General features: G+C 38.4%; 1 protein-coding gene across 2 annotated transcripts in view; it reads right to left on the bottom strand.

Annotated features, from left to right (window-relative positions):
• Window positions 1-15942, bottom strand: part of Opcml (opioid binding protein/cell adhesion molecule like) — a 1138727-nt gene that overhangs the window by 1016533 nt on the left and 106252 nt on the right. The gene's annotated exons all lie outside the window — the stretch shown is intronic.

Raw genomic sequence — 15942 nt, 5'->3', positions numbered from 1 at the left:
CAAGCAGCCTGGCTCCCCTTGCGTCTTTGTATAAACAGAAGTCTTGACCTGTATCCATGTAAGCACGACACTTACTCATGTTAGATTGGCAACGGCTTGGAGATTGCTGCAAAAATCAAGGAATTTTTCCAGAATCAATTAACTTTATTGAATTAACAAGACCATGTCATGGTCATTATTTGTAATAATGTACAATATACCCTGAACCTTAGTCTACTCTGTGTTGCTTCAACAAAGTATTTGAGGTTTATACTTTATAAAGTACCCCCACACACACTCTGTAGACCAGGCTGGCCTTGAACTCACAGAGATCTGCCTGCCTCTGCCTCCCTGAGTGCTGGGATTAAAGGCATGCACCACCACCATCCCACTGTAAAGCAGTTTCTTTAGTTCACAGTTCTGAAGATCCAATAGCATTGCCTGGGTACCTGTTGAATTCTGGAGAGGCCCTTATGGCAGATAAGAGGGCAAGACAGAAGCAAATGTGAGGTGAGATCTGGGAGAAAGAGCCATGCAAGTCCATCCTTATTAGCTCCAGTCAAGAACCTTACTAGAACCAAGGGTTCTGCCTTAGTCTCACGGGAGTGGAGCCCCCACGACCTACTCACAAGTCTCCCATCATCTTAACTTTGCCACAATGGGTAGCAAGCTGTTTTATCCCTATTAACTTTGGTTTTTTATATTATAATTTCTTCCCTTTCCTCCATCCAAACCCTCCCATAAAATCCTCCCAACTCTTCTACAAAATCATGACCTTAAAAAAAAAAAAAACCTAATTCCTATTGCCTGCATATATGAGTATACACATGGATTCCCAAATATAACCTAGTTAGTCTATATCCTGCTGCCTGTATATATGTTCTCAGGGCTGACCATTTGGCACTGAACCACCAACTCATGTGCTCTTAACACAAACCTTAGAGGATGCATCCCTTTGAATGGGAACATCCTTTATGTTAGCCCTAATGCCTCCTTCACTTGTTTCTATCTGCAGGTCTCCAGAACAAGAGCTGGCACTTTTTAACTAGGGATTGCTCATAATAATATTTGTTATGTGAATCACATCTTGACTTTGTTTACGTTACTGTTTTTATTTCCTTGTATGTTTCTACTTCTTTAAAACTTTTATGATTGTCTTTCTGGCCTCTTTGCGATTAACAACTTCTCGTAATTTAGATACATCTGCAAATGTCATTAACATGCTATTTACTCCCTCATTAACATTGAAACATTATCATTTATCATTATCTTGGTAACGATCATGGGATTAAGGGTGTGGGAGCCCTAGGAAGTTTTGCTTCTAATCAGCAAGTTGAAAAGGATGAGTCTAGACAGGCACTGAAATGTATAACAGAGCTTGGGGACAAGGTTTACAGAGTAACGAGAATTTAGCCTCCAAGTTGAAATTCAATAACCCCTAACATAGTATTATTTCAATCCCAGGAACACAGGGAGATCTCACACCAAGATAATATTAGTGTGTCCTGGCAGCCACAACGAATTCTATTTTTATCAGTGTCCCATGAGCCTTCTAGAAAAACAGTAAAAAGAATCACAGTGGCTGCTAATTGGTGTTGAAAATAAGATCTTTGATCCAGGTAGGGGTATAAGGAGAAAAGAGCTGCATGCGCTCAAATTCACCTAGATCGGAGGGTGCCCTGGGCTCTGGCTTTCATCTTGAGATCCTGCTTGATTGTCTTAAGGCAAGTGCAATTTACAGCAACAGGTCACTGCTTCACAAATTCTCCCCAGTGAATGTCTTATTAGGAAGCCACACAGGCGCGGACATGTGCTCTCGCACGCACGCGTGCGCATGTGTGCGTGCACACACACACTCACTAGATTAGAAATAGACATATAGATATAGACATAGATATGGATAGAGATACAATGACAGCCTTTAGTTGCATGAGGAAGGTCAAGGTGCTCCAGAAAGCAAGATCAGAGTCTGGCTGTCCAGTTTGACTTCACACTGAAGAAACTCAGCAGAAAAGCACCTGCAGAAGGTGTTCCACCAAACATGGAAATCCAACCAAACAGCAGCAAGGGAAGACCAGGACATTGAAGGAAGACCAGGACATAGGCTTATTTGGAGAATCGCAAGAAGTAAGAAGGGACTTCATTGTGTCTGGTTCCCACTATGTTTTTAATGAAGTAAAATTGAGCTCATTTAGGAAAGACTTTAGTGTATATTTAAGCACAAGAATATAAAAGGTGGGGTGGAGCTTAAAATAAAGAACATTAGTACACACATAAGAGGAAGTGTGAGCTTCTCAAGAAGGGTTACACACTATTAAGCCTTGGTAGAGTTCAGATATATGACCGAAATTATTATTTTTATCCTTTTCTTTTTCCTCCTCAATCCTCCACAATCTATGCAAATGATAGAACTGAGACTGTTAGTTCAGCTACCGAAAGGAAAATGGGAATCATTGAATGCTAAGACCCAGTCGTTCACTGTTATGTTGTTGCTGATCTAAATGAGCCTTTTATGTGTCGAACCTTGGCTTCCTTCTCATGTGTGGGAAGTAGCACCCTACCCTACAATACTACTGCTCTGGGTGTCAACTCTTTTCCAGCTGAGTCCTCAAGCACCCTGAAAGGAACAACCACAGGCCAGCTCTATTGCATCCTGTATGAATTCCTGGCCCTGGGAACTGATAAAAATAACGATTACTTTTAGCTGAAGCCCCTAACTGGAGGAGGGAGGGAGTGTGTTACACAGCAAAAGAAAACTAACAGTGCATTCTCTAACCAACAATGAGCAAGGGCTGCAGCAGGATTGACTAAAGAGGAATGCAGGAGATTAAATTTTTTGAATTGACTGATCAAGACATGCTCATTTATAATACTATAGCAGTTGCACACGAAGCCAACACCCAGAACAAAAGACTTTTACAATAATCCATATGCAATTAATCACGTGACATCCTTATGCCACCTCATTTACTACCACTACTCGAGGAAGTCCCATGCTACCTCCAAATTAAAAATTATACAAGCTGTCATTTTTTTTTCATATATACGGGCATTGATGTTGTACCAGGCCTTGCTAGTCTGAACAAGGTGACACCTGGAACATTTAAACAGTCCTTTGCTGCACATTTACTTAAATCTGGAAACATCTAGACATAAAGAACTGAATTGGAGGATTGAATTTTAATGTTTTCATCGAAATTATTTGTAATTAAAATTTTATATTATATTCTTTATTTATTTATTAGGGGACAAATATGCCATAGCACATACATGGAGGTCAGAGGACAACTTAAAGGTATCAATTCTTTCTTTCCATTGTGTTGGTCCCAGGGATTGGACTCAGGTCAAAGGTTTGATCTTGCATACCTTTACTTGCTGAGTTGGCTTGTTGGCTCAGTAATACCTTCAATGTCTTTATATACTTATTAATTTATGTATAAATATATATATATATATAAATACATATATTTATAAGAGAGAGCTCTTTGTTCTGAAACATATTCTCCCATATTCTCTAGAATCAATTTCAACATTCATTTTTCCCATGTTCATACATTTAATCTTTATGAGTTATTTTATCAGGTAAGCAGTTCTAATTTTGTATTTTTTTCCTTAAAAATCCTTAAAATTAGAATTTTAATTTCATACTTTTCAGTTTTTCTTAAGTGCTTCTGTCTGATATCAGAGATCCAGGCATTGGTTTGTCCTAAACTTTGTACAGTTCCGTTTGTCAGTCTGTCCATCTCTCCGCATCTTGTGTTCCTGGATAGACTTCTTATCTTGGCAATCTCTTTCTTCAGCCTCAAAAGTGCATGGATTGCAGGCCTGAGTTGCCACAGGTACTGTGTCTCAGTAAGCACCATTTTCTTATAAAACTAGTATGGAGAGGGAAGCACAAGAAAACTAGTATGGTTTTAACAAGTCTGTCACTGTGCTTCCTCTCATTCAGCTGAGACCTCTAGTCAAACATACAGTTAAAAAACCTCCAAGATCCATTAAGTTTCCCACTGAGATTTTGATTGAATTGTTTTGAACATCTAGATAAGTTTGAGATTTCAAGTCTATGTAATACTGCCTTTATCATGAATAAGGTATGTGTTTACAATAATTTATGGTTTCTTTACTGATACTAAACAAAGCTCAGAACACTTTTTTTGTTTTTATTTTTTTTTTTGTTGTTGTTGTTGTTCTTTTTGTTTTTTTGGTTTTTGGTGCCTGTCCCGGAACTAGCTCTTGTAGACCAGGCTGGCCTCGAACTCACAGAGATCTGCCTGCCTCTGCCTCCCGAGTGCTGTGATTAAAGACGTGCACCACCACCGCCTGGCTCTCAGAACACTTTTCTATAGAAACAGTAATACTGCAATACAGTTTTCTAGCTTTTTGCCATTAAAGAGCATCTGACGTTCTGTACGTCCATCAGCAGCTGCTGTTCTTGTGCCCCTCCCCACTTGCACATCTGGAATCTTCCTGCTAATTATCGTGGGTCATCTATGCAAACGACAGCATTTTCTTTGCACCACCTTCATGTGTGCTGCTCATAATCTGTGGCCTCTAACTTCTTAATCTTTTCCCCTTTACACTGAAACTCTCAATGCAGTTTTGAGAATAGGTACTGATAGTCAACTTCTTGATAGCCACTAAGCTGAAATCAAACGTTTCAAACTTTTCTGACTCTGTATCATATTTACTCTACAAATTTTGTTTGTCTGTGTTATGTACTAGATATTAATAATGGGTGATAGTGATTTTTGTGTCAACTGAGCCCCCAAACTACTCTGGTTAAATATTACTACTATTTCTTAAAATGTATTCTTGATGATATTAACATTAATTTGGTAAAGCATATGATGGTAACGTTGACTTTGAGTAAATAAAGCAGACTGCCCATTATAACATGAGAAGGCCATATCCAATCATCTGAGGACTCACAATAAAAAGACTGTTCTCCCACGACTAAGAGAGAATTCTCTAGTAGATTGCATTCAGACCCCATATGGACATCAGATTGCCCTTTTCTCTAGCCTGATGGCATGTTCTGAAAATTTCAAAACTATACCACTTCATGAGCTGATTCCATATAAGAAATCTTACTTGTTATGTTTATATGTCTGTATAAGCTGTATATCAACTTCCAGATGTTGAATGTTTGCTTTCTTGAATCTGTTGCTGGCACTGAAGTATGCAGTGTTAATTTCACTCTTATTTTCTCTGTATGCTTTTAATGTTCTTCAAACTTAATGTGCTTAAGTGTCATTATGATTCTGTGAATTTTTTCTATTTTCCCCCCTTACATTTCTTGAATCTTTTTTGTCTTTAGTATTTTTTATTGATTTTTAATTTCAAATATGAATCCTCGCAAGTATTTTCTCATGCATGTCCTCGAAAGAAAATGTCTCGTTGTTGAGATCTTTATTTTCACCCTTTATGTTTCTTCACGTTTTAAAACATATTCCATGGCCTCTCTTCTTCTGCATTGATTTGTGCAGATGTTGTTACAATAAGTCAAGGGAATCCTCAATTACAGCATTCTACTTATCCCTTCTGCTTTAAAAAAATACTTCGACTATTAGACTTTTCATATTCAATATTCTTCTTGATCCTTCTTCTGTTTTCTTAGTCTTAACTCAATTACTCTTATTCTCCATGTTTTTAGCTCATCAAAGTCAGTTTTTTTCAGCTATGCTATTTGAACACTGTTCTGTTAGATGGAGTCTGATAAATTTCTTTTGAAACAATCACACTTTCCAATATGCATGAGCTCCTTTCCTCAGGGGTTTGGGTGGGAGTCAGGCCCAGTCTACTGGAAAAGGCTGGACTGACAAATCCAGTCTCAGAGGCTCTGGTGAGAGAGAAGGCAGGGCCAAGAGACCATAGAAAACCATTTTGCCTCCATATACACAGAGAACCTAACCTTTTGGCTTAATGGAGAAAGCCACATTCTAGGAAGACTACAATTTAAATTGTATTTCAAGATGATTTGTTTTGTCAGTCCCTGAAAACACATTTCCCCAATAAAGAGATGTGAACTGATGTACCTTTGTTGTGGGAGTCACTGCTTGATACAAAGAAGTATAGAAAGATGGAGACAAGCAGCGGTCCATAACCCTTTTTGATTCTATCCCAGAGAAGTCATGCTGGTTTATCTTTTCCATTTGGCCATGCATACCTTGTGTATTAGCATCACTGCTAACCTGTCTTATCTGCCATCCTTGCTGTGGGAGATTCTTGGGGGAGCTGCCTGTTGACACCCTCATTTAGTGTCTTGCTTGCACTATTAAATGGTTTTTTAAACAATTACTGTGTCACTGATAACCTCAAATAGACAAAAGCAGCCCCCAATCCCCTCATATTTCTAACCTGTTTAATACATTGATGATCTATTGATAGTAGAGACAATCTGTCTTATTACAAGATGTCTTCATCTGCTCCGTGTTGTTACAACTTGCCTGATGGTGGATAACTTGAAAGTAAAGAGATTTATTTGACTTACGGAGTCTAGCAGCTGGCGAGCTTAGAAAGCATGATGTTAGCATATGGTGCGGGACACTGGCTTCCCCATAACCAGAGGAAGGCCAAAGGCAGACGTATAAAAGTGAGGAAGTCAGTGGCTGGCCTCCTTTGAACTGCAACCCTTTTACTAGAAAACTAATCCACTCCGACTAGACTTAAAACTCCCCTCCCTGCAAGACAGAATTAGTCAATTCAGATACCTTGGTACCTAGTGAATCACTGTTAGACTTCACCTCTTACAGGTTCCATTTGCTACACAGAGGACTAGATTCTAACACTTGCAGCATTAAACCAATTACAAACCAGAGCACAAAATCAACAGGTCCTTTCTGAAGCAGAAAGCATCCTTAAGCCAGCTAACTCAGTTCCTGATTCTATGCCGCTGAAGTCTGCATCTCACAGAGGATGATCAAGATCACTGAAGTGGTGGCTGGTGGCAGACCTCTGACGGAAACGACAGGCCCTGGACTGGTGTTGGCCTGCTTTCACCCTTTTCCACTGCTCTGTCTAGGGACACTCTGACCTCCCTCTTATCCTCCAGAGATTTCAGACATACCTTCAGGTGTGCTCCAGAACTGAGAAATGACCTTTAGAGGCCTTTCCTGATTTTGTAAATTTCATCTCCCAGTTTGCCTTTCTTCACAAACTTGCAATCCTTGTCTTTTTTATTTGTTTATTTATTTATTTCTTAAAGATTTCTGCTTCTTCCCCGCCACCGCCTCCCATTTTTTCCCTCCCCCTCCCCCATCAAGTCCCCCTCCCTTGTCAGCGCAAAGAGCAATCAGGGTTCCCTGCCCTGTTGGAAGTCCAAGGACCACCCACCTCCATCCAGGTCTAGTAAGGTGAGCATCCAAGCTGTCTAGGTTCCCACACAGCCAGTACGTGCAGTAGGATCAAAAGCCCATTGCCATTGTTCTTGAGTTCTCAGTAGTCCTCATTGTCCACTATGATCAGCGAGTTCGGTTTTATCCCATGCTTTTTCAGACCTGGGCCAGCTGGCCTTGGTGAGTTCCCGATAGAACATCCCCATTGTCTCAGTGTGTGGGTGCACCCCTCCCGGTCCTGAGTTCCTTGCTCGTGCTCTCTCTCCTTCTGCTCCTGATTTGGAAAGATCCAAATCGCAATCCTTATCTTTAGTATTCAATTATCATCCCGTCGACCACTTTACTTCTCTCTTTCTGGAGTTTTTTCACCTTATAATTTTGTCCTTGTTTCAGCAATTAGAATTTGAAATGAAAGCAATAGAGATCTGATATCTTTCCTCTGGATAGTCTGCCCTGTTGACCACAGGGCTGTGGCTGCCGATAAGTGTAATAAGGCAATATATCCAGGATTTCATCCCAGATGAAGGCTGACAACTGACAATGTACTGCAGACAAATATTTGCATCTCTAGATTGCTGGGCTCCTGGAAATGGAGGTCATAAAGAATTTCCAAAGTAGAGAAAAGAATGATTCATGAGGAATCCTGAAGATTCCCCCCCCCCCCTATTTCATGGACTTCTTCACAGAAATAGAAAAAGAACCCTCAAATTCAAATGAACAATGAAAGACCCTGGGTAGGCCAAGCAATCCTGAGCAAAACAAGCAGTGTTGGAGAGATTAGCATCCCAGGTTTCAACTTGTATTACAGATCTAAACTAATAGAAACAGCACAAAGCCAGCACCAGACAGACATGTAGATCGATGGAACAAAATAGGAGTGTATGCAGGAACCTGATAAGTGACAGGGATGCCAAAATTCCATGCTGTAGGGAAAAAGCATCTTTAAGAAGTGGTGCTGGGAAAACTGGGTGTCCATACATAGAAAAATAAATTTAGACTCTTATCTATCATTCTGCACAAAAATCAATCCCAAAGAGATCAAGGACCTCTATGTGAAATCCCAAACACTGAAATTGCTAGAAAAAAAACATGGGCTGTACCATACAAAGCATAGGTGTAAGAAAGGACTTTCTGAGTAGGGATCATTTGCCTAGAATCAAGCCAACTAAGGGACAAATTGGATCTCATGAAACTAAAAAGCTTCTGTACAGTAGAAGAAACAATTGAGTAAAGAGGGAGCCATTGACTGGGAGAGAATCTTTAACAACGCTGCATTTGAAAGAGGATTAGCATCCAGAATTTACAAAGAACTCCAAATAAAAGAATCAAGAAAATAAACAGCCCAGCCTAAAAACGGCCCAAAATCTGAACAGAGAATTCTCAATAGAGGAAATAACAATAGCTAAGAAATAGCTAAGGTGCTCAACATCTTTAGCAATTAGAGAAACACAAATTAAAAGTATGTCCAGAATACATACACCCAGTTAGAACTGTTAACTACCCCCAAAAACAAAAACAAAAAGCTCACTGGAAATGGGGAAGTAGAAAGAAAAAGAGAACTCTCATTTGCCATCGGAGAGACTATGGACTGGTGGTATCTACTATGGAAATTACTGTGGGAAATTCTCAAAAACCCAAGGGTAGATCTACATTGTGACTCAGTTATACCCCTCCTTGTCATATGCCCAAAGGACTTAATGTCTTACTAAAGGAATAACTGCTTAGGCATGCTCATTGTCACTTCATTTATGATAACTAGGATATGGAAACAACTTATTTCCCCACAGCCTTGGCCACAGGTTCATCTGATCTAGACAATTCCTCAGTTGAGGATCCTTCTTCTAATTAACTGGGGCTGTGCCTAGTGGACAGCTGAAGCTAACTATAGCAATGACTTTATGATTCCAGAAAAATCTAGGTCAAGAGAAGGGAAAAATGACATAATTATATTATGATCTAAAAAAAAAACAAAAAAATAATTAAACTGTATTTATGTCAACAATAATTTTCTCCCCTTGGCTTCATCATGCTACATAGACTCACTAAAAGAATAAATTGTTCAGTTGGGGTTGTTGCATTAAGGAATTGTGTCAAAACCCTTGCTCTTGAGACTCCCCACTCTAAATTGTATGTCATAACTTTGGCTCAGTCCCAAGCAGATCTCATCATACCCTCAAATCATGTAGATGCCTTCCCTTTGTCCTTCCATCTTGAATATATAACTCAAAGGACATTCATGGTCTGTTTTTAGCGACAGCAAACTTGGCTTTGTTGTCTTGTCATTTAGGGGGTTCTCAGGAAGATACAGAATAACTTGGGGTTATCTCTGCCATGCAGAGACGCATGCAGGGCTCTGTCTCCACTGCATCATTTCACCTTTGCCCCAAGTCTGTTAGCCAAGCACTGCTGCAGTTGAATGATGCGTGGACCTCAGAGGTCCATGAATTAAGGGCCTGCTCCCAGGATGTCATGAACAGAGGTGAAGAGCCCTTTGGAATATGGCTTTATAGGAGGTCCTTGGGTCACTACTGGTGTATGTTCAAAGAACTCTGGTATCTTCTTCATCCTTTCCTTACTTCCTAACTTATAAAGTAAGACCTCCCCCACCTCCATATCCTTTTCACTCTTGCCCTCTGGTATTCCCACCTGAGGTCCAAGTTGATGAATCTACAAGATCTTAGCCTAGAAACTCCAAAATCATGAGCCAAAATAACCTCTTTCTTTCTGTTTAAGTCAACTTCCTAGGTATTCCATGATAATGGCACAAAGCTGATGCATACTGTCTCTAGTATTCAGATTGTCAAATATCACATCTTTTAAAACAACTTTGTGAAGTTGACTTCAACATGTAGTAACTTGAAATACAACTTTCAGATCTATGGTACCCAAATGGAACTCTCCGTTTAATCAGCAGGCACTCCCCCTCCCCCAGTGCCATCCACATCACATGGTACAGGAGCTCTTCCTTGGGATAGTGTGTTCTACATTGCAGCCTCATTTCTTCTTTATTTTTTATTGTGAAAATTTCTTATGCATATAGAGAAGTATAGAAAGAGTTAAAGCATGTATTGATATGTCTATCTCCTTGATGGAAATGTCTCCACTGCTTTTCAAACTTTAAATAATTTAAGTTTTCATTATATTGTGGTTTACTTCTTTCATAGACATTTCTTTACAAAATAAAGACCCTTTCTTTAAAAGAAAAAGAAAAAACTACGATTAGTTTTCTTTCAAAACCTGCTGTACCTCTGGCAGCTCTACAAACACCTGTCCCCAGCCAAGGCTTTGGACTGGAGGTTCAGCATTACATTGGACTCCTCCCATACTGTTCTTTCTCTGCATGCTAGTCTGTGCCTTTCTAGCTACATATAAATTCAATTGTCCACATGTGTGTTGCCTCTCTCACTTATTTCTGTAACTAGCTTCTCACTCTATTCTCAACATCAGAGGTGCAGAGCTTCCCCCAGAGCCCTGATTATATCTGAATTAGCATTCTGGTACAATCTGGCCAGAGAAGAGTTCTCAAATATAGCACCGACTGAATATACCACATCTGTGTAGAGACATTTTTGTAGCGAGTTTGTTTTGATTAGTTTTTAGTTTTTTACTGGACTAAGCAGCTCCTGAAGTTATCTCCACCAACTTTTCACAGAAATGCCCATGAAGGACTGAGGAAATAGTGCACTCAGTACAATGGTTGCTGTGCAAATGTGAGAACCCGGGTTTTGTTAACAGAACTCACATTAAAACACCACTTTAGCGACATGAACTTCCAATCCCAGCACTGAGGAGGTAAATACAAACATGTTCTGGGGTCTTGCTGGCCAGTAAATCTAGTCAACTTGATAAGTGCCAAGCCAATGAGAGACTGTCTCAAAAACCCAAGTACATGCTACCAGTAGGATAACACGTGAAGCTAACATGTAGCCTCCACATGTATGAACTGACAGGTGCACATGTACAGTTACACACATATGCACCTACACACACACACACACGCATACACACACACACACATCTATGAAGACACTAGAGGGAAAATAAGGTAGGAACAAAAAGAACACAAAACAATTTCCTGTAAGGAGACAGGTCCACAATGTTCTATTTACTGCCAGAATTTGGGAGCCATATTTATATACTGGGACAACTAGAGTTCTACATATTGTGGACTAGCTAAAGTGTAGTGAGCGGGCAGAAAAGGAAACAGGAAGCTACCTGGATTCCACTGTGCTCCGGAAGCCTCGGGTTGACAGTAGATCGAATCCCACTCAAGAAAAAGTATTCTCAGCACCCACTGAGCTCAGAAAACTATACGTAGACAAGAAGTGTACAGTAAAGGAGGAGGAGAGCTCTGTGGGACACAATGGCATGGGCACTATTCCCTTTAAACACATGGCTACCCTTCTATTGAGGGGCGGGGTGTCTTGTGTTCCATTTCTTTTCTTAAAGATAGTCCCTGGCTTCTTACATGCAGAATAGTAAAAGAACCTTGTGGTCAACAGATAGTGGAGCATGCATTTCACTCAGGTATCTCCAAAGAGAAAACAGAGTAGAAACACGAATATCCGTCAATAGGTGTCAAAACAAGGGAGTTTACTTGATGTGCCAGTAAGGAGAGGACATTTCTTCATGCAGAGGTAGCTTCAAAAAAATATACAAGAATCAACCTATAATGCATAACGCAAGGGACAAGCTACTGTTGGGATGTAAAACTTCCAGAGGTGGTATAGCTGGGTTCTCACACCTTTAGAAGCAAAAGGATCAACAAAATTTAAGGATAAGACAATTTGATGATGGAACTAATGGATGGAATTCTAAAAAGATTTTCTTCACTACCAATAGAAACACAGCATAAATTCAGATACATGGACAATTATAAAACAACCTCTATTATCACGAAAAAACATCAATAAATTCTCAGTACAGAAATTACCAGAATCATTTTCTCAAACTACACTAAAATGTGAGAAAAATTATAATAACTCTTGAAAAATAAACAGAAATGTTATGAGAGGATAATTAAAAATCTCTTTACAAACTGAACATAAGGTCAAAGGGCAAACTAAAGGTGATGCCAGATACAAAAATGAAACTAAATATAAAACTTCTCTAATTGTTAGGGTGCAGATCTCAAATGCTTTATAATTGAAAGAAAAATTAGCTGGTTACTTGGAAATTAATTAGAAAACGGGGAAAACAAATATAAAATAACACTAAAAATTTCAGGGCTATATAGATTTAAAAAGAGTTTTAAACATTTTTTTTTAATGCTAGAGGAATAGGACCTGGGTTCATTTCTCAGCACCCACATGGCAGCTTACAACTAGCTGTAACTTCAGTGGCAAGGGATTTTATGCCTTTTCTGTCCTCTGTAGACCCTAGAGGCACATAGATAGACATAGAGACAAACACTAAAACACATAAAGTAAATGAATAAATAAATAAAACCAACATGACAGCTAAGGACATCGCTCAGTTGGTATAGTGCTTGTCTTGCATGCATGAAACCCTCCCTGCATGCAATCCTAGACCTACATGAAGGAGTAATGTATCCTTATAATCCCACTACTCAAATAGTTGCAAAAGGTCAGAAGTTCAATGTTATCCTCACCTACACAGTGGATTTAAGGCGAGCTTGAGCTATGAAGAACATCTCTCAAAAATGCTGTATACTATACACATTTTCACAGTTATAATTTGAAAATTTAGGTAAATAACTCATTTATTGAGAAAAAAACAACAAAAATCTGCTATCACTTTGAAAGTTGAACCTGAATAAACCTATAACCATGAATGAGAGAAATCAATAAACTATCAAAACTTTGGGAACATTGAGACCAGGTAGTTAATAAATTCTGTCAAATGTGTAAAAAGCACCTACTCTTCATTAAAAATATCTGCATTTGCATATGCATATACACCTACATTCATAGACATATTCATAACTGTCTTCTGTTCTTAGTGTGCAACAAGACAAATTGCATCTCAATTTATTTCATAAAATGCTATAATATCGATTTCAACAATTGATGAAAGATAAAATTAAAATGAAAGCTATAGACCAGAGAAACTTGGTAAAAATCTTCATTTAAACATTAATAAATCAAACTCAATAGTATATTATAAAAATACAATTTGCTAATTTGGGAAAATTCTATTAAGCAAATTAACAGATAATGTGAACTTAATATAAAGCAGAAGACAAATATCCCAATGAGTCTATATTTTTCCAAAAGTAGCTTTCAGTAATCATGAGTTTCCAAGGTGATTACTCATGATGAAAATAGCCAGTTTCAAGGGTGAACAAGGAGAAGACACATAGGTGAGCAATTATTATTGTTCTCATCATTAGTCATGTGGAAGTTTCAGTCTATGAAACTATGTGTTATATGTTATAACGTAACACAAGGGACAGAACTACCAGTGTGCCACATGGGAAGCATGAGACTAGTGGTAGTGAATTATGATTATCAACTATTGGATTAAGAGGTACTTTTTTATCGAGTCTTGAAACCTGGCCCTTAGGATTATATTCCCCACATTCAGGCTCTTCTTTCTGCCTCGGTTAATCTTCTCTGTAAACACCCTAACAGATGCAACCAAAGACTTATTTCATAAATGCACTATGGTATTTCTCTGCCATAAATTCCGCTATAGTAAGTCTTAAACCAAAACAAAATTTCCATTCTTTAAGTCAATTCTTCCCAGGTATTTGGTCAAAGTGACAAAAAGCAATGAATGCAAGAACAAGCTCAAAATTTATAAAAGCTAACAAGATGTTGACACCAAATGTCATTGAATACAAATTGAAAAATAAACATCTATATATAGAAATAATATTTTGAAAATAAATGATGAATAAAGAGTAAGAATAGACTTTAGTAGGAAAAACAGCATTCACCAGTAACTAAATAACCCTGGGCCAAATTCTACAGAGAAAGTATAGGAATGGTAAAAAACAGATTTACAAAACTCAGGACAAAAAGAAGAAATGAATAAATAGAAATGTAAGCTTTTACTCAGAAAAGAAGGACCAAATGTCATGATATTAATTCTTTCCAAACAGATATCCCTGAACTGTAAAACTACAACAAAAACTTCAACTTGATTTTTTTTTGTTAGAACATGACAAAGTGCTTATAAATTTAAATCTCTGTGAAAAGCAAGGAATAACCAAGGGGATTTTGTAAAAGAAGAATAAGGAAGACTCGCATCACCAGACATGACATCTGTTTTTACAAAATCTTAGTGATTAGATCAGATGCAAGGAGCTCAATATCTGACAATGGGTGACAGAGACAAACCGTGCTAGGAACTGGACTCTAACACATGTGATACTATGTGCAGTGGCAAAATCGGCACAGCAGACATGGAAAGAAAAGTGCTTCACACGGGTAAAATCTTGTTGAGAGCAAGGACAGAAGACAGACCAGGCATCTATCAATACTAAAACTCAAGATGAGGAAGAGGGGCAAACCAAAACTGAAGAGACTGTGAGGGAGGAGGGTGTGTGTGTGTGTGTGTGTATGTGTGTGTGTATGTGTGTATGCATGTGTGTGTGTCTGTATTGCTACACATTTAACTCCCTTATATACTGTGGCTGGTAATCTTTTGCTTATGAGAGACAGGTTATGGTTCCTGAGTTCTAGTATCTGCATTATTTTATTTTATGTAGTTGCTTCCACTTCTGTCAGTCATGCCACAAATAATAGAGCTTCATGTTTCTTAAATATGAATAATATTTAAAATATTGGATGCATGTCAAGTGTTTTCTTTAGCCATCTTTATCCATTGGATGGGCATATGATTGCATGTCATAGCTATTGAGATTATGACAGAACTGATTATAAATTAAGATGAATGTAGATTAAAGGTCACCAAAGGTTGCTGAGGGGGGTGGTGAAGGCAAATAAAGGCAAAGGATATGGACAGGAAACTCTGTGCCTTTGTTGAATTATCAGATCAAACCCCATAAATAAATAATATATGTCAATCAAAAATGAAGTACAATATAAAGTAAAAATAAAGAAAATAACAACATGCACATGACTGATATACCAAAATTGCAGAAAGTCATTAGCATAATAGTCAAACTTATATTTAAGGAATACATGACACAAATATGTCATATAAATATGTCATATAAATCTACTGCCATCTGTGCATGGCAGGAAAACAGATAGGCCAACTCCTTCCTAGGAACGCAAGCAAACACCAAGAGGAAATTCAGCAAAAACAAGAAATGAAGGATTGGCTTCAGTTTAGCCACAGAGCACTTTGTCCAAGGCACCGGGTTCAATCTGTAGGGTCACATACACATACACCTACCCAATATTACAAGTAAAAATATCCAATATATTTATACATACATAAATGATGGAAATAAATTTAGAAAAACTTATAAGAGCTTTAAGATAGAAACAGAAGCTAGCAGCTCTGCAACTAGCATCTGCTCTCAGTTTGCCTAAGTTTCACTGAAGTCGGAACCACAGTATTAATCAGTCAGATCTTTCGGGAACGCTGACTGGCAGCGTCAGTGCTTTTACCTTCCGGAAGTTCATGAGTTAAACAGCTTCCCATCAAAAACTTCACATGAAACATAGACGAATATGCAGACTAGAGGACACTA

Source organism: Chionomys nivalis, chromosome 4, assembly GCF_950005125.1.
Source record: "Chionomys nivalis chromosome 4, mChiNiv1.1, whole genome shotgun sequence".
NCBI lineage: Eukaryota > Metazoa > Chordata > Mammalia > Rodentia > Cricetidae > Chionomys > Chionomys nivalis.
Note: the sequence above shows the minus strand (reverse complement) of the source record. Positions and strands in the feature narration are given on the sequence as shown.